The sequence below is a fragment of the Stomoxys calcitrans genome, chromosome 2 (genome assembly GCF_963082655.1).
Source record: "Stomoxys calcitrans chromosome 2, idStoCalc2.1, whole genome shotgun sequence".
Lineage (NCBI taxonomy): Eukaryota > Metazoa > Arthropoda > Insecta > Diptera > Muscidae > Stomoxys > Stomoxys calcitrans.
Window position 1 is genome coordinate 172073118 of NC_081553.1, and position 19881 is coordinate 172092998.

Below are 19881 nucleotides of genomic sequence, written 5' to 3' on the forward strand. Positions count from 1 at the left end.
ACCCTAAATCGAGAGATCGGTCTATGGCGGATCGGTCTATGTCGGATCGGTTTATGGCGGATCGGTTTATATGTGGGTAATATCAAGATGTAGTCCGATTTAGCCCATCTTCGAACTTAACCTGCTTATGGACAAAGAAGAAAAATAAATCCTCTTTTATAACAACTTCACTACCATAACCGTAGTAATACGCCAATGGAGGCTGGTCTGTATCATATTTGATTCTGGTCCCGAGAACTCTTAGACAAGTCACAGTTTCATCGAAATCGAGCATCCAACCCGATTTTTATGGGATTCAGACCATCAATTGGTAGATCGGCCTATGTGGCAACTATATCTAAATATTGTCTGATCTGGTCGGATGTCGGGAGGCTTAATACAAGTCACTGTGTCAAAAGAGCCTTTTATGGGTCCAAAACCCAAATTCGGGAGATCAGTCTACATGGCAGTTATATGCAAATATAGGCCGATCTAAACTACATAAGACACGGATGTCAAAAAGTTCACTGTGCCAAATTTCAGCGAAATCGGAAACAAATTGAGGCATGTAAGAGCTCAAGAAGTCAAATCGGGAGATCGGTTTGAATGGGGCTCAAGAAGTCAAATCGGGAGATCGGTTTAAATGGGAGCTATATCTGGTTATAGACCGATTTGGACCGTACTTATCACAGTTAATGGAAGTCTTAACAGACCTTCATATGAAAAATTTCAGCCAAATAAGACAAAAATTGCGGCTTCTAGGGGCTCCAGAAATCAAATCGGCAGATCGGTTTATATGGGAGCTATATCTAAAGCTGAACCGATAGCCCATTTGCTATCCCCAATGACCTACATCAATATTTAGTATCTGTGCACAATTTCAAGCGGCTAGCTTTACGCGTTCGACCGCTTTCGTGATTTCGACAGAAGGACGGACGGACAGGGCTAGATCGACTCAGAACGTCGAGACGATCAAGAATATTTATACTTTATGGGATATTAGACGAATATTTCAAGGTGTTACAAACGGAATGACTGGATTTGTATACCCCCATCCTATGGTGGTGGGTATAAAGAAAGGTTGTGATATTTTTTCATGTGTATAAACTACATAACAGTTTCCAAGGGAACAGGAACCGGTGGGTATGCTTCTAGCGACATATAAGCTTAGTCTTTACAATGAGGCCCGAAAGGTAACGAAGAACGGATAGATAGAAAGTGCGGGTGGCAAACACTAGAAACACCTGTTCTTCATAACAGATCACTGTCTGAGATGATCATACTAAAGTTGATATTTTTATACCTACCACCGATGGATGGGGGTATATTTATTTTGTCATTCCGTTTGCAACACATTGATATATCCATTTCCGACCCTATAAAGTATATATATTCTTGATCAGCGTAAAAATCTAAGACGATCTAGACATGTCCGTCCGTCTGTCTGTTTAAATAACGCAAGAGTCTTTAAAAATAGAGATATTGAGCTGAAACTTTGCACAGATTCTTCTTTTGTCCATAAATAGGTTAAGTTCGAAGATGGGCTATATCGGATTATATCTTGATATAGCCCCCATATAGACCGATCCGCTGATTTAGGGTCTTAGGCCAAAAAAAACCACATTTATTATCCGATTTTGTTGAAATTTGGGACAGTGAGTTGTGTTTTGCTCTTCGCCATCCTTCGTCAATTTGGCCCAGATCGGTCCAGATTTGGATATAGCTGCCATATAGACCGATCCGCCGATTTAGGGTCTTAGGGCCATAAAAGCCACATTTATCATCCGATTTTGCTGAAATTTGAGACAGTGAATTGCGTTAGGTGCTTCGACATGCTTCGTCAGTTTGGCCCAGATCGGTCCAGATTTGGATATAGCTGCCGTATAGCCCGATCCTCCGATTTAGGGTCTTAGGCCCATAAAAGCCACATTTATTTCCCGATTTTGCTGAAATTTGAGACAATGAGTGTAGTTAGGCCCTTCGACATCCTTCGTCAAATTGGCCCAGATCTTTCCAGATTTGGATATAGCTGCCATATAGACCAATCCTCCGATTTAGGGTCTTAAGCCCATAAAAGCCACATTTATTATCCGATTACGCAGACATTTGAGACAGTGAGTTGCGTTGGGCCCTTCGACATCCTTCGCAAATTTGGCCCAAATCGGTTTAGATCTGGTTATAGCTGCCATATAGACCGATAATCCGATTAAGGGTCTTAAGCCCATAAAAGCCACATTTATTATCTGATTTTGCTGAAATTTGCGACAGTGAGTTGCGTTAGGAGCTTCGACATGCTTCGTTAATTTGGCTCAGATCGGTCCAGATTTGGATATAGCTGCCGTATAGACCAATCCTCCGATTTAGGGTCTTAGGCCCATAAAAGCCACATTTATTAGCCGATTTTGCTGAAACTTGGGACAGTGAGTTGTCTTAGGCCTTTTTATTATCCGATTTTGCTGAAATTTAGATCGATCCCTCGATTTAAAGTTTTGGGCCATAAAAGGCGCATTTATTGTCCGATGTCACCGAAATTTGGAAAATTGAGTTATGTTACGCTCCTTGATATACTTCTGCAATATGGCGCAGATGCGTCCAGATTTGAATAAAGCTGCCGAACTTAGCGTCTTTTTACTTGTTTGTTAGTTTAACTTATAAACATTTGGTTTTCGCGCTGGTTGGGATCTAACTGTGGGTACCGCTTTGTTAAATATACTTTATTGTTATGTTCTTCTGATAAACCTCTACACCCAAAAACTCTTGAACCCCTTTTCTTATATATACACACACACACATGTGTGTGCAGCATAAAATTCTTTGAAGTTACCATAAGTTATTATTAACTTACTAACTCTTTGCCCACTTATATGACAAATATGTTTAACTCAATTTTTTCCATTGGGCCAACTTTGAACGTTTAGCCATTTCTGCTAATTGCTTTGATTCATATTAAGTCATTACACTTCGCTGTAATATAGCTGACGGGGATTTCTGTTTGATGCGGAGTTGGAGGCATTTTAACTCCTCCATCTTATGATTCTCCCAAAGCAAACAGTAGCGACAAATCGAAGAAAAAAATCTCCCAGCCAATAATGACAGTTCTTGCAACGAAGCCGAAAAGGAGCGGCTAAGCCGTTTGTGTGACTTTATTTGGCATCTAAGGCATAATTGTGGTTTTTGCTCTTTAGGATTTTTAATTTTTTTATTCATTGGACACACATTCCTAACACCAAATTTGTAGGCTCCTTTTTTTGAAAATGGAAGAGAAATATGACATGCTCGATGTGAATCAGGTGGATAGATGCAGCTTTGGCGCTAGCTTATCTGAAGAAATATAAACTAAAATGCCACAACGAACGAGTTAAGACACAAACCGCAGTCTTGGCATAGTAACGATGAGAGCGAGAAAAAACAAATTGGATATTTGTTGTATTTGGAGAAGAAATTTCTGGCTACCGAAAAAGAATATTTCGGAAATATTTTGTACCATATTGGGGTTTAATTTTGTAACCAACCAGTTCTTTTGAATCTGAACATATAAGTATGAAAGTCCAAGTGTAATTTTGATGGAAATTTCGTAATGTTTTTGCGAAGACTCTTTTATTGGATAAATATTTTTAACAGAGTAATTTACGTTTGGATATATGGGCGTATATTTATCCAAAAATATACCTGGTCTATACACTGCACTGATGTTTATGTTATACGAAATGTTAAATTTCATAAAAATTTAATGAGAGCATTCTCTTTCCGTGATTCTCAGAACTCAAACACGTCATAACAAAAATCTATAAAGATTTTTAAACTAAAACAAGTAAAACTAAGTTCGACCGGGCCGAATCTTGGGAACCCACCACCATGGATTCTGATAAAAAGGGCATACTTTTATTCAACATACCAAACTTCTGTTAAATCAGCAAAATTAAAGCTTCTAGGAACCGAGTAAAAATAATCGAGAGGCTGGTTTATAAGGTAGCTACATCAGGTTATGGACCGTGCTTAGTACGGTTGTTGAATGTTAAAACCGCATGCAAAATTTCAGCCAATTCGGACAAAAATTGTGGCTTCCAGGAGCTCAAGAAGTCAAATCGGGAGATCGGTTTATATGGGAGCTGTATCAGATTATAGACCGATTTGGATATTACTTGGCACAGTTGTTAGAAGTCCTAAGAAAACACTATATGCAAAATTTTTGCTGCCTTAATCTGAATCTATATGATTTAGTTGCTCCATGAATTTGCTCGAAGGGTTTAGGACCATTCTTAAAAGACTTTATTTGGGCCCGATATTCTCATAGGGATTTTGGGAGTAGGTGGGCATCCATGGTGGTGGTTGGTGGGTTAAGGGTGCAGTGTGAAACCCAAAAACGTGGTCCCAAAAGTGAGTATCAATTTCGTGCTCTACTCCTAAATACCATTCATTTGAACCCTATATTGCAATGGCCGGTAAATATATATGTCAGATTTAGGGGTTTTTTGGGCGAGTGGGTGGTTCCCCAGACACTTAACCCTGAAAAATACATAAGCATCGGGCTCTACTCTTAAATACCATTTATTTAAACCTCATATTGCCATTGGTTAAAGGGGATTTTAATGGATGAAGCGTCCCCTCTCAATAATTGGTTATGAAATTAGTTTTCCAATCTCAAATACCTTTCATTTAAGCCACATTTTACCATGGTCGGTAAATTTGTACTATTTGAGGAAAGGGCGGTGCCCCAAATACATGATCACACATTTGGATATGAGATTCGCATTCTAATCCCAAATACCTATATTTGAGTCCCATAGGGGAAAAGGGTAGACCTCCAGAAAATTGGTCCCGAAAGTGGGTATATATTTTGCGCTCTACTCCCCAATACCCGTCATTTGATACCTAGAGGCTCTAAGCTCTAAAAATTATCAGCATCGTGAAATACTCTCAAATAACATTTATTTGAACCCCACATTGCAAAAATGCAAATTTTGCCCATGAACATTCCACTAAGGAACAGGGGCAAACTTCTCACTTATCAATGAGTGCAGTCCGATTCAAGTTTAAACTCAATGATAAGGGGACTCCTTTTTATAGCCGAGTCCGAACGGCGTGTCGCAATGCGACACCTCTTTGGAGAGAAGTTTTACATGGCATAGTACCTCACAAATGTTGCCAGCATTAGGAGGGGAAAACCACCGTTGAATATTTTTATGCCCACCACCGAAGGATGGGGGTATATTCATTTTGTCATTCCGTTTGCAACACATCGAAATATCCATTTCCGACCCTATAAAGTATATATATTCTTGATCAGCGTAAAAATCTAAGACGATCTAGACATGTCCGTCCATCTGTCCGTCTGTCTGTTGAAATCACGCTACAGTCTTTAAAAATAAAGATATTGAGCTGAAATTTTGCACAGATTCTTTTTTTGTCCATAAGCAGGTTAAGTTTGAAGATGGGCTATATCAAACTATATCTTGATATAGCCCCCATATAGACCGATCCGCCGATTTAGGGTCTTAGGCCCATAAAAGCCACATTTATTATCCGATTTTGTTGAAATTTAGGACAGTGAGTTGTCTTAGGCCCTTTGACATGTTTCTTTAATTTGGTTCAGATCGGTTCAGATTTGGATATAGCTGCCATATAGACCGATCCTCCGGTTTAGGGTCTTAGGCCCACAAAAGCCACATTTATTATCCGATTTTGATAAAATTCGGGGCAGTGAATTGTGTAAGGCCCATCGACATCCTTTGTGAATTTGGCTCAGATCGGTCCAGATTTGGATATAGCTGCCATATAGACCGGTCTTCCGATTTAGGGTCTAAGGCCCATAAAAGCCACATTTATTGTCCGATTTCGCTGAAATTTGGGACGGTGAGTTGTCTTAGGCCCTTTGACATGTTTCTTTAATTTGGTTCAGATCGGTTTAGATTTGGATATAGCTGCCATATAGACCGATCCTCCGGTTTAGGGTCTTAGGCCCACAAAAGCCACATTTATTATCCGATTTTGATGAAATTCGGGGCAGTGAATTGTGTAAGGCCCATCGACATCCTTCGTTAATTTTGCTCAGATCGGTTCAGATTTGGATATAGCTGCCATATAGATCGATCCTCCGATTTATGGTGTAAGGCCCATAATAGCCACATTCATTATCCAATTTTGCCGAAATTTGGGACAGTGAGATGTGTTAGGCCCTTTGACATATTTCTTCAATTTGGTCCAGATCGGTTCAAATTTGGATATAGCTGCCATATAGACCGATTTCTTGATTTATGGTTTTGGGTCCATAAAATGCTCATTTATTGCCCGATGTCCCCGAAATTTGGAACAGTGAGTTAAGTTAAGCCCCTTGACATACTTCTGCAATATCGCACAGATCGGTCCAGATTTGAATATAGCTGCCATATAGACCGATATCTAGGTTTTAGGCTTTGGGGCCATAAAAGACGCATTTATTGTCCGATGTCGCTGAAATTTGAGACAGTGAGTTTGGTTAGGCTCTTCGACGTCCTTCTTCAATTTTGCCCAGATCGGTCCAGATTTGAATATAGCTGCCATATAGACCGATCTCTGGATTTAAGGTTTAGGGCCCATAAAAGAGGCATTTATTGTCCGATTTCGGCGAAATTTGGGACAGTGCTTAGTGTTAGGCTCTTCGACATGTTTATGCAACTTGGCCCAAATCGGTCCAGATTTGGATATAGCTGCCATGTAGACCGATATCTCGATTTAAAGTCTTGGCCCCATAAAAGGCGCATTTATAATCCGATTTCACTGAAATTTGACACAGTGACTTATGTTCGGCTTTTCGACATCCGTGTCCTATATAGTTCAGATCGGTATGAGGTATATGAGTATAAGGTATGAAATTTTCACCGAATTTTGATGAAAGGTGGTTTACATATATACCCGAAGTGGTGGGTATCCAAAGTTCGGCCCGGCCGAACTTAACGCCTTTTTACTTGTTTTCTGATGGTCTTGCCAGGATTCGAACCCAGACGTTCAGCGTCATAGGCGGACATGCTAACCTCTGCGCCACGGTGGCTTCCTATATAGCTACTTGTACTTGTAAGTATTTGGTCCAAATCGGAACATATTTCGATATAGCTGCTATGGAGCATAAGGTATGCATTTTTCACCGGATTTTGACGAAAGGTGGTTTACATATATACCCGAGGTGGTGGGTATCCAAAGTTCGGCCCGGCCGAACTTACCGCCTTTTTACTTGTTACTTGTTTATCTTCTCTTGCTGTATGGAACACTGGGGAGAGTTTCCACCGTGCCGTATATAGAAGATTCATGGCGGATATATAAAGTCTGCATCGATCCTGGAAAGGTTCTTTGATACAGCTTTATAAGTATCATGCCCATAGAAGAGTTCAAAAGGCACTATCCCCTTGATAATACCGCGATGGTTTGACTTGCTTCTATCCTCTATCCATTCACTCTCATAGCCGCAGTGGCATTACATTGGTGGTGAGTTTCCAAGATTCGACCCGGCCGAACTTAGCACATTTTTACTTGTTATACTTCAAGGCACATGTAACTTTATCAAAAAAAAAAAAAAACTAGATTTTGTGGAGGTTGAAAAATGCAATTTACGAGTTTTTTGTCGCTATTTAATTAATAATTAAATGCAATTAAAATTGAATAGCACACGCATTAAAAAATTTAATGTTATTCGTAAAAAAAGGTTATTTTTTAAAGGAAATATTTTAATAACAACTTTGAAAAGCTGAAGGCATACACTATGGAGAAATAGACCCAGGGAAATAGATAAAGAATATAAAAAATTATTCCCGAAAATGCCGCGATTTCGAATTCATGCAGCATGGATTCAGACCAATTTACTACGGCAATTGTCCCACGTATGTCAAAAATAAATATTTGGACAAACTTTTCAGCAGTTATTGGTTATATAGATGGACAGACATGGGTGTCTTAGTTTATGCTAGCCAAACATGCTTCCAAATTTTAAAAATTTTCTTTTGGTCCATATAACCGTAGGTGTCAGCCATGTTAGTAGAAATATGAGTTGATTTTTTTCTGTACATTTAAAATTTTCATAAAAATCACTTTGAAAGCAATTAACGATTATTTTTTGACGGTTAACAACCAAAAAGAAAAAAATGTGAACGCAAAACAAATATTCCATTTATTAAACAGGAAATTAAATATTTTTGAAGTTTAATTAAATAAACTCTTAAAATCTGCATACTGCTGAGTTTTTGCAAAGTAAGTGGCAATAAAAGTGTCTTACGAATATGCTGTGGCTTGACGGCAGAAACTCGTTCATCAAGGTGGCAAGATAGTTTTTTCCATTGATTTAATCAACGTCCTCTCTATCTCTCTCTGTGTATTTTTGACGAGTGAACGACAAAAGTGTGGCAAATGAAGTAAGAATGGCATGATATTTATTATTCAGCAAATAATGCATTGTTAATTATTGTCTTTTTTTATTTTTAATTTAGACGGTATTGACAGAAAGAACACCAAGTTTATGAAATGGCTGCGGCGCAAGACAATTTTCTAGCCAATCATCAGAGTGGCACGTGATGAATCTGTTGCATGGAAACCTATGATCTTACAAATTGCTTGGCTTACTTTAAACACATATGTTTGCTTGCCAAATAGGAAGTTATTAATACCATGGTCCTCGACGTATGTTTATACTTTTTTTTTTCATCCTGCTCGTTTACAAGTAGATCATTATTGTATATCACTAGTGACATGGTTGTACTATATCATGCATAGCTAATCGCATTGTCGTCTAACCACTGAAATTACAGGTGATATAATTGGTTGCGGAATAATGAAAGAAAAAAAACTTGAAACTTTTTCATGAATGTCATATGACACGAACTCGTTATGATTCGGAACATGTTAATTTTCAAGAATTTTTGAAATGGAAAATTTGGTTTTGAAAATCAAAAGACCACAATCAAAATTTCAAACAAGTTAAATCATACCAAGTTCAGCAGGGCCGACATTTACAAGCGGTATAATGTAGTGGGTGTTGGTGTACATGACAAACAAAATTTCCAATAGGTGAATATCCAAAACTGAACCGGTATATCCCATTGCAACTCTAACGCTCCAAACTAAAACAAGTAAAAGCGTGCTAAGTTCGGCCGGGCCGAATCTAGGGAACCCACCACCATGGATTCTGCTAAAATATGGGAGCTATATCTGGTTATAGACCGATTTAGACAGTACATGGCACAGTTGTTGAAAGTTATAATAGAACATTATTTGCAAAATTTCAACCAAATCGGATGAAAATTGCTACTTTCAGGGGCTCAAGAAGTCAAATCCGGAGATCAGTTTATATGGGAGCTATATCAGGTTAAAGACCGATTCGGACCGTACTTGGAACAGTTATTGGTAGTCAAAACAGAACTCTTTGTGCAAAATTTCAGCCAAATTGAATGAAAAATGCGGCTTCCAGGGGATCAAGAATTCAAATCGGGGGATCGGTTTATATGGGAGCTATATCAGGTTATAGACCGATTTCCACCGTACTAGGCATACATGTTTAAAGTTGGAATAGAACAATATTTATGAAATTTCAGCCAAATCGGATGAAAATTGAGGCTTCCAGGGGCTCAAGAAGTCAAATCGGATGATATGATGACTTGGTGAAGAGACTTGAGGTTATGAACTGTCATTATAATGATATTATAGTCACTGGTGACTTTAATAGTAATGTGCTTGAAGAGACACATTTGACGGGGAGCATGCAATCAATAGGGTTGCATGTTGTTAATTCCAATACTGCCACACACTATACAATGACAACAGAGACCCTCATTGACTTGTTCTTCGTAAGTTCCAAGACTGATGTTAAGTTATATGATCAATTATCGGCACCCCTATTTTCAAAACATGATTTATGTTTTTTGACTTATGGCGTTCCAATGGAATATACAAGTATAACATATACGTACAGAGACTATAGAAACATTGATTTTAACTCACTACTTTGTGAAATTGGCACCGTTGAGTGGCAGAAACTTTATGGCATGTCTTGCGTAGATGAACAGATTGCATTTCTTCAACGAAATGTAAGTCAGATTTTCGACACATGTGTTCCGATGAAGACCCGAACTGTTTTTTCGAATGGGAATCAATGGTTTGATAATGATATTAAAGTATTGATACGTAAAAGAAATTTTGCGTACTCTCGACGGAAGCGTTTTAGAACACCTGAACTCTTTAATGATTACAAGCGTGCGAGGAATCAGACCACTTCTTGTATAAAGACGAATAAAATAGCTTATTTTAGTCGTAAATTTCAAGAGGCATTGAACACGAATAAAAATACTTGGAGACATATTAAGTCAATTGGAATAGGAAGTGATAATGCATCAATTGATAGACATGTTGATTTAGTTGAGATTTAGTTTCTTGAACATATCTTTTCCTGAGCCAAACGTACATTTCTACGACAGTGAATTTAGTAACGTAAACCATAGTAGCAACAACACCTCACAAGACCTACGTTTTGATCTTGAGCGTTTTGAACAAAGCGATATCGTTAGCGCTGTAGAATCGATTAAGTCTAATGCCATTGGTTCTGATGGTTTTGACCCAAGATTTTTTAGGATAATTCTACCCTTTATTCTTCCGTATATGTGCCATCTTTTTAACATTATTATTTTAAGGAGTTGCTATCCACAGTCTTGGAAACGGGCAAGGATAGTCCCAATACCAAAGAATAACCAGGAATTTAGGCCAATAGCAATACTTCCATACGTCTCTAAGATATTTGAGACTCTAGTCAACCGGAAAATATCTGAATATATTGCGAATAATTCGCTGCTAACAGATGTTCCAATCTGGTTTCCGGCCAAAACACAGTTGCACTACTGCACTTTTGAAAGTAGTTGAAGAGGTAAGGAGTGATATTGACAGCGATAAAGTTACCTTTCTTGTTCTTTTAGATCATTCGAAAGCATTTGATTCCGTTGATCCCAATATACTTTGCCTTGAACTGAAACATTTATTTAAATTTTCTGAAAGAACAACGGATCTTATATATTCCTATCTTACGAATAGAAGCCAATCGGTATGTGTTGATAGCCGCTGTTCTAGTTATCTTCCAGTCTCAAGAGGTGTTCCACAGGGGTCTGTATTGGGCCCACTCCTTTATTTCCTTATATAGCAATGACCTTCCTGGACAGTTGCGCAACTGTGGTATTCATATGTATGCCGACGACGTACAGCTGTATATGAGCTCCTCGCCGGAGAGGCTGATCGATGGCGAACTTCGACTAAATAATGACTTGGATAGGATAAACACATGGGCAAACGCCAACGGACTACTTTTAAATCCAACAAAGTCAAAGTGCCTTGTTATTGGTTGGAATCGGGTGACAATGCCGCCCAATCTTGAAGTGGCAATTGCTGGAACCCCAATTGAGATTGTTTCATCTGCAAGAAACCTTGGTTTGGAGTTTGATGATAGACTTTCATGGAGGAATCATGTCAGTATGACAGTAGGCAGGACCTACGGCATTTTACGAAACTTATATATGAGTCGACAGTATACCCCTATGTCAATAAGAATGCTTTTGGCTAGGACATTTATTCTGCCGAAACTATTATACTCTTGCGAGGTTTTTTACGGTTGTGATGTAACTCATAGGAATAAATTGCACGTGGCCTTTAACGATGTCGTTAGATACATTTTTGATTTGCGTAGATGAAACCGGGTATCTGACTTTGCCAGACAAGTTCCGGTTCCGAGATTCCAAATTTACCAAAATAATATATGCAAAATTTTAGCCAAATCGGATAAAAATTGCAGTCTCTAGGTGCTAAGAAGTCAAATCGGGTCATCTCTTTATATGGCAGCAATATCAGTTAATGAACCGATTTAAACCATACTTAGCACAGTTGCTGGATGTCATAACAAAACACATCATGCAAAATTTCAGACAAATCGGAAGGGAATTGCGCTTTCTAGCGATCAAAAAGAAGTCAAAATCCGAGATCGGTTTATATGGTAGGAAAGAGACCTAGGCCTTGGCCTCGCCCTGGACCCCCCTCGAAATTATTTTTGTATATCCACCACCGAAGGATGGGGTGGTGGTCCGTTTACCATATCCATTTCCGACCCTATAAAGTATATATATATATTCTTGATCAGCGTAAAACTCTAAGACGATCTAGACATGTCCATCCGTCTGTCAGTTAAAATCATGCTACAGTCTTTAAAAATAGAGATATTGAGCTGAAACTTTGCACAAATTCTTTTTTTTTTGCTCATGAGCAGTTTAAGTTTGAAGATGGGCTATATCGGACTATATCCTGATATAGCTCCCATATAGACCGATCCGCCTATTTAGGTTCTAAGGCCCATAAAAGCCACATTTATTATCCTATTTTCCTGACATTTCAAACACGGAGTAGTTTAATGCTTTTTGACATCTGACTTAAATGTGATTTAGATCGGTCTATATTTGGGTATAGCTTCCATATAGAACGATCTCCCGATAAAGGGTCTGAAGCACATAAAAGCTTTATGTTTTATTCAATTTCGTTGAAATTTGAAACAGTGATTAGTTTTAGGCCTCTCAACATTCGACCCTAATATGGTTCAGATCTGACTATAGTTTGATATAGCTGTCATATAGACCGATCTGCCGATATGGGGTCTGAAGCCCATAAAAGCTTTATTTTTTACCCGATTTCGCTGAAATTTGAAACTGTGAATTGTTTTAAGCATTTCGACATCTGACCTAAATATGGTTCAGATCGGACTATATTTAGATATAGCTGTCAAATAGACCGATCTGCCGATAAAGGGTCCGAACCATATAAAAGCTTTATTTATTGACCGACTTCGCTAAAATTTAAAACAGTAAGTTGTTTTGATCCCTATATACCCTATATCCTACCTGAATATGGTTCGGATCGGACTATTTTAAGATATAACTGTCATATACACCGATCTTATGATAAAGGGTCTGAAGCCCTTAACAGTTTTTTTTTATCCGATTTCGCTGAAATTTGAAATAGTGAGTTGTTTTTAGACTGACCCCAAGTAGGGTCAGATCAGATATTATAGATATAGCTGTCATGTAGACCAATCTTTCAGTTTAGGGTCTTAATCCCATAAAAAAACAGTTGTATTGCCTGAAAATTTTATTTGTATATGAGTTCTCGGAACCTGAATAAGACATGATCGAGACCAGCCCCTATTAAGATATAACTACGTATATTGTAGAGGAGTTATAATAAAGTTGGTTGATTATTATATCCTTGTTTAATTTGGTCCACATCGGTCCAGATTTGGGTAAAGTTGCCATATAGAAACAAGTAAAAGCGTGCTAAGTTCGGCCGGGCCGAATCTTATATACCCTCCACCATGAATCGCATTTGTCGAGTTCTTTTCCCGGCATCTCTTCTTAGGCAAAAAAGAATATAAGAAAAGATTTGCTCTGCTATTAGAGCGATATCAAGATATGGTCCGGTTTGGACCACAATTAAATTATATGTTGGAGACCTGTGTAAAATGTCAGCCAATTCGAATAAGAATTGCGCCCTTTGTGAGCTCAAGAAGTAAAATAGAGAGATCGATTTATATGGGAGCTGTATCGGGCTATATACCGATTAAGACCATAATAAACACGTATGTTAATGGTCATGAGAGAATCCGTCGTACAAAATTTCAGGCAAATCGGATAATAATTGCGACCTCTAGAGGCTCAAGAAGTCAAGATCCCAGATCGGTTTATATGGCAGCTATATCAGCTTATGAACCGATTTGAACCATATTTGGCACAGTTGTTGGATATCATAACAAAATACTACGTGCCAAAATTCATTCAAATCGCATAAGAATTGCGCCCTCTAGAGGCTAAAGAAGTCAAGATCCCAGATCGGTTTATATGGCAGCTATATCAGGTTATGGACCGATTTGAACCATACTTGGCACAGTTGTTGGATATAATAAAAAAACACGTCGTGCACATTTTCAGCCAAATCGGATAAGAATTGCGCACTCTAGAGGCTCAAGAAATCAAGACCCAAGATCGGTTTATATGGCAGCTATATCAGGTTATGACCGATTTCAACCATACTTGGCACAGTTGTTGGATATCATAAGAAAACACGTCGTGCAAAATTGCATCCCAATCGGATAAGAATTGCGCACGCTAGAGGCTCAAGAAGTCAAGACCCAAGATCGGTTTATATGACAGCTATATCAGGTTATAAACCGATTTCAACCATACTTGGCACAGTTGTTGGATATCATAAGAAAACACGTCATGCTAAATTTCATTCCAATCGGATAAGAATTGCGCACTCTAGAGGCTCAAGAAGTCAAGACCCAAGATCGGTTTATATGGCAGCTATATCAGGTTATGGACCGATTTGAACCATACTTGACAAAGTTGTTGGATATCATAAGAAAACACGTCATGCAAAATTTCATTCCAATCGGATAAGAATTGCGCACTCTAGAGGCTCAAGAAATCAAGACCCTAGATCGGTTTATATGGCAGCTATATCAAAACATGGACCGATATGGCCCATTTACAATACCAACCGACCTACACTAATAAGAAGTATTTGTGCAAAATTTCAAGCGGCTAGCTTTACTCCTTCGGAAGTTAGCGTGCTTTCGACAGACAGACGGACGGACGGACGGACGGACGGACGGACAGACGGACAGACGGACAGACGGACAGACGGACAGACGGACGGACATCGCTAGATCGACATAAAATGTCGCGACGATCAAGAATATATATACTTTATGGGGTCTCAGACGAATATTTCGAGTAGTTACAAACAGAATGACGAAATTAGTATACCCCCATCTTATGGTGGAGGGTATAAAAACTCTCGATTTAAAGTCTTGGTCCTATAAAAAGCGCATTTATTATCCGATTTCGTTGAAATTTGACGCAATGACTTATGTTAGGCTTTTCAACATCCGTGTCCTTTATCGTTCAGATCGGTTCATATTTGGATATATTGGGTTGCCCAAAAAGTAATTGCGGATTTTTTATATAGTCGGCGTTGACAAATTTTTTCACAGCTTGTGACTCTGTAAATGCATTCTTTCTTCTGTCAGTTATCAGCTGTTACTTTTAGCTTGCTTAAGAAAAAAAGTGTAAAAAAAGTATATTTGATTTAAGTTCATTCTAAGTTTTATTAAAAATGCATTTACTTTCTTTGAAAAAATCCGCAATTACTTTTTGGGCAACCCAATAGCTGCCAAAAAGACCAATATTTTGTTCTACAAAATTGAACAGTAACTTTTATTTACTGGACTCAATGTCCACTCCGAATTTGGATGCATAATTTATCCAATAGCCACCGGATTTTGACGAAAGGGGGTTTAAATATATACCCGAGGTGGGTGGCCAAAGTTCGGCCCGGCCGAACTTAGTGCCTTTTCACTTGGTTTAAGCCAAAATGTTCATGGAATTTTTTTGCCAAAAATTTTTTTTTTTAACAAAAATTTTTCTAAGATATAATAAAGTGCTGATGAAGTTACATGTCATAACTGAAATCATGATACACTAGCCAGTCCAAGCGTTTTGAATAAAAACACGCACGAGATCAACTTTTTTAATTTCTTAGCTTTTTTTGGCCTTAGAATCGAATTGAGATTCCATAGCAGGACATTGTCCGGATTTAGGCCATTGTTTAATGCTTTCTATTCAAAGAATAGTAGGAGAACACTGTTGAGCATCTTCTTCATTTTTGCCTTTCACCAATGAAACGTAGACAAAGAGCCCTAGCTCATCCATTCCTTGATGGCCTTGTTGAAATAATGGCGACCTGGTGAAATTTCCCGACTCTTCGGACTGCATATTACGGAAAATACAAATTTAAGAAGGATGATAGTGGGAAACAAGCTGTCTCATATGTTGTAATAAACTCATTATATCTCCTAGTGTATTTTGTTGGTGATAAAATTTGTTAACTGCATTCTATTGTCGCCAAATTGAGCAATAAATTTGCTCTTAATTTTGATGAAAATAAAAAAAATATAATTTTCCTAAATCGCATAATTGAAAATGCATTCTGAATAAAATATCAACTTGAAACCTGGTGAATGCTTAATGGGGGGCACTACAATTTTCTGCATAGATGGTGTTGCAAATCGCACCATATGTCCAAAATGCTCCACAACGAATGCTGGGCTCAGGTGGTGTGGCGCATATAAAATGCATTTGCAGCGTGTCAAAAAGTGGTCAATTGTTCATAATTATTATAATTGCTTAATTGTTGGCTAACAACAACAACGAAACATCTACAGTCATAACAATAACAACAATCCTAGCGAACCATTGAACCACCTCAACAACAATACATTGTACTACTAATAATCCCAAAGACCAGCTACAAGCTCAAAGAAACAATAATCAGTTAGCCGGTGTGGCCGCTTGTCCGTTCTTCCGACCGCCCGTCAGTCATAAAGCCAACACTATTTTGACGTAAAGAAAAACAAATACATTCAAAAAAGAGCGCTACCTACCATGGTACCAAACAGAAACAATTGACGAAAAACGGTTTTTTTTTCTGAAACTAAGCGCGCGTTACTTTTTTGCTCCCATGTTCATCTAAAAAAAAATGCATGGAGCATGGCAATAAAGCGCGTAATTTTTACCAGATCTTTTGTTTTGCTGGCGAATTTTGTTCCGCAATTACCGACAGGCGTTGTTTTCCACCGCAACAAAACGAACTAATTATGTGTGAGTTTATATGAGTTTGAATGGCGAAAAAGACATCAACATTGGAGTAGAACAACATCTGCAGCTCACAAGTGTGGGGTATTTGTTAAGCATTGAATATGAACTTGGTTTAAAAAAGGAGTTATTGAATTTTTTGAAAGTCCTTTGAAATCGGAAAAAAATGCAGATAAAATTGCAAGAAACTTTGTACTTTTTATCCATGTCCTAGCCTATAAAGTATAAATATGGCAGCAAGCAAGAGATAGTAGAGCTGGCAAAAAATGGGTGGCACCATCGATATTAAAGTTTTTTTACTGAATATCCATAGATATTTTTCCGATGGATACTATCGCAAAAGTTAAATTTGTTAAAAAAATAACCAATGCGTCACTAATGTATCCTTTAAGACACTTTGCGCCTATAGAGGGCGCAATTTTCATACGATTAGGCTAACATTCTGTACAATTATTTCTCTCATGACTTCCAACTGACTATTTTAACCTTGTTATACCCACCACCGAAGGATGGGGGTATATTTATTTTGTCATTCCGTTTGCAACACATCGAAATATCCATTTCCGACCCTATAAAGTACAATATATATATTCTTGATCAGCGTAAAAATCTAAGATGATGTAGCCATGTCTGTCCGTCTGTCTGTTGAAATCACGCTACAGTCTTCAAAAATAGAGATATTGAGCTGAAACTTTGCACAGATTCTTTTTTTGTCCATAAGCAGATTAAGTTTGAAGATGGGCTATATCGGACTACATCTTGATATAGCCCCCATATAGACCGATCCGCCGATTTGGGGTATTAGGCCAATAAAAGCCACATTTATTATCCGATTTTGCTGAAATTTGGGATAGTGAGTTGTGTTAGACCCTTCGACATCTTTCGTCAATTTGGCCTAGATCGGTCCAGATTTGGATATAGCTGCCATATAGACCGATCCACCGATTTAGGGTCTTAGACCCATAAAAGCCACATTTATTATCCGATTTTGATGAAATTTGGGACAGTGGGTTCGACATTTTTCTTCAATTCGATCCTGATCGGTTCAGATTTGGATATAGCTGCCATATAGACCGATCTTTCGATTTAATGTTTTGGGCCCATAAAAGGCGCATTTATTGTCCGATGTCGCCTAAATTTGGGATAGTGAGTTATGTTATGCCCCTTGACATATTTCTGCAATATGGTACAGATCGGTTCAGATTTGGATATAGCTGCCATATAGACCGACCTCTCTGTTTTAGGTTTTGGGTCCATAAAGGCGCATTTATTGTCCGATGTCGCCGAAATTTGGGACAGAGAGTTAAGTTAAGCCCCTCCACATATTTCTGCAATTTGGTCTAGATCGATCGAGATTTGCGTATTGCTGCCATATAGACCGATACCTCGATTTAAAGTCTTGGCCCCAAAAAAGGCCCATTTATAATCCGATTTAACCGAAATTTGACACAGTGACTTATGTTAGGCTTTTCGACATCCAAGTTGTATTTGGGCCAGATTGGTTTACTTTAAGATATAGCTACTATTGGGTTGCCCAAAAAGTAATTGCGTATTTTTTAAAAGAAAGTAAATGCATTTTTAATAAAATTTAGAATGAACTTTAATCAAGTATACTTTTTTTACACTTTTTTTCTAAAGCAAGCTAAAAGTAACAGCTGATAATTGACAGAAGAAAGAATGCAATTACAGAGTCACAAGCTGTGAAAAAATTACTTTTTGGGCAACCCAATAAAAAGACCAATATTTTGTTATACACAATTGAACAATGACTTGTACTTATTAGCATTTGGTCCAAATCGGAACATATTTCGATATAACTGCTATGGGGCATAAGGTATGCACTTTTTCACCGGATTTTGACGAGGTGGTGGGAATCCAAAGTTCGGCCTGGCTGAACTTAACGCCTGTTTACTTGTTTCTTATATCTTCTACATAATTGGAGTGCCGGAACACAGCGGAATATGGGGAAACGAAAAGGCAGATAAATTGATTGTAGGGGCTCTAGTTATTATTGGGCGATACATAGGGGGAACTCTTATGTAGATTAGGTGCGACGAGTGACAGCCATGTCCGTCCGTCTGTTGGAATATTTCCTATGTCAATACCCGGCTTTCTCCGGCACTTTGGGCGGACTCCGGCACTTTGTTGCGGATAAGATACCTTACTGCTTGTGGACATAGAATCAAAAACAGTTAATGCGAGCAGCACGAAATTACTGACATAGATCTGTTCGGGGATACACTTCGGATTTAGAGACCAAGGCAAGCCGTTTACTGGTTTAGGTGTTTGTTCATAATTAGTGGCGTGGGGCGGATTAAAATCAGAATACTTTTTATACCCTCCACCATAGGATGGGGGGTATACTAATTTCGTCATTCTGATTGTAACTACTCGAAATATTCGTCTGAACCCCATAAAGTATATATATTCTTGATCGTCGCGACATTTTATGTCGATCTAGCCATGTCCGTCCGTCCGTCTGTCCGTCCGTCTGTCTGTCGAAAGCACGCTAACTTCCGAAGGAGTAAAGCTAGCCGCTTAAAATTTTGCACAAATACTTCTTATTAGTGTAGGTCGGTTGGTATTGTAAATGGGCCATATCGGTCCATGTTTTGATATAGCTGCCATATAAACCGACCTTGGGTCTTGACTTCTTGAGCCTCTAGAGTGCGCACTTCTTATCCGATTGGAATGAAATTTTGCACGACGTGTTTTGCTATGATATCCATTAATTGTGCCAAGTATGGTTCAAATCGGTCCATAACCGGATATAGCTGTCATATAAACCGATCTTGGGTCTTGACTTCTTGAGCCTCTGGAGGGCGCAATTCTTATCCTATTGGAATGAAATTTTGCACGACGTGTTTTGTTATGATATCCATTAACTGTGCCAAGTATGGTTCAAATCGGTCCATAACCGGATATAGATGCCATATAAACCGATCTTGGGTCTTGACTTCTTGAGCCTCTGGAGGGCGCAATTCTTATCCAATTTGAATAAAATTTTGTACGACGGATTCTCTCATGACTTTTAACATACGTGTTTATTATGGTCTGAATCGGTCTATAGCCCGATACAGCTCCCATATAAATCCATCTCTCTATTTTACTTCTTGAGGCCACAAAGGGCGCAATTCTTATTCGAATTGGCTGACATTTAACACAGGTCTCCAACATATAATTTAATTGTGGTCCAAACCGGACTATA